Raw genomic sequence first — 1072 nt, 5'->3', positions numbered from 1 at the left:
TGTACTTACCATCATTGGTCATTAGGACTCAGTGATTAGGACGTAGTAGTTAATTACTCTTTTCGGTTGTGTTTCAGGTACTTTAGCAAACGTTTATGCAAACTCGTTCTCGTGCTCGCAAGAGGACCTTAGATACAGCTGAGGAGAAAGACGAAGTTCTTGATACTCCGGAGAAGTTAGATTTTGAGGATTCAGATTCAGGAACTGAGCAGAAAGAACCAGTAAACATGGGAGATCGTATTGTTCAAGCTGATCCAGCTCTTATGGATTTTTCTCGGCCTAAAATTGATGACATTCAGTCAAGTATCCTTCATCCAGCTATTCAAGCTAACACCTTTGAAATCAAGCCGGGCACTATTCAGATGGTGCAGAATTCTGTTTCTTTTGGAGGAGCGGCAACTGAAGACCCCAACATGCACATAAGGAATTTTGTCGAGATCTGCAGCACTTTTAAGTATAATGGCATGACTGATGAGGCTATCAAGTTGAGGCTCTTCCCATTCTCACTGAGGGATAAGGCTAAAGACTGGTTACATTCTGAACCAGCTGGGTCCATCACTACGTGGCAAGATCTTGCGCAAAAGTTTCTGGTGAAGTTTTATCCAATGGCAAAGACTGCTGTTATGAGGAGTGCTCTTACTCAGTTTGCGCAGCAACCTATAGAATCTATGTGCGAGGCTTGGGAACGCTACAAGGAAATGTTGAGAAAATGTCCACATCATGGAATGCCGGATTGGATGGTAATCACTGGTTTTTATAATGGTTTGGGGGCCCAATCTCGGCCCATGCTCGATGCAGCAGTTGGAGGCGCCTTATGGGCTAAAAGCTATACTGAGGCGTATAATCTTATCGAGACGATGGCTGCAAATGAGCATCAAAACCCAACTCAGAGGATGACGTCAGGCAAGGTCGCAGGTATTCTGGAAGTTGATGCAGCCACCGCTATTGCAGCCCAGCTCCAAGCGCTATCAATGAAGGTTGATTCTCTGGCTACGTATGGAGTTAATCAAATAGCTATGGTTTGTGAGCTTTGTGCAGGTTCTCATGCTACGGATCAGTGTTCTCTTGTCAA

The 1072-nt window shown here is 44.6% G+C and overlaps 1 non-coding gene across 1 annotated transcript; it reads right to left on the bottom strand.

Moving 5' to 3' along the window:
• Positions 1–620: 620 nt before the first annotated feature.
• On the bottom strand, positions 621–727 carry LOC141669290 (small nucleolar RNA R71). Its single transcript, XR_012553577.1, has one exon. It is a non-coding gene; the product is annotated as a small nucleolar RNA R71 (small nucleolar RNA).
• Positions 728–1072: the final 345 nt, after the last annotated feature.

The sequence above is a fragment of the Apium graveolens genome, chromosome 6, assembly GCF_009905375.1.
Source record: "Apium graveolens cultivar Ventura chromosome 6, ASM990537v1, whole genome shotgun sequence".
NCBI lineage: Eukaryota > Viridiplantae > Streptophyta > Magnoliopsida > Apiales > Apiaceae > Apium > Apium graveolens.
This window is presented reverse-complemented; position numbering and strand designations above follow the sequence as displayed.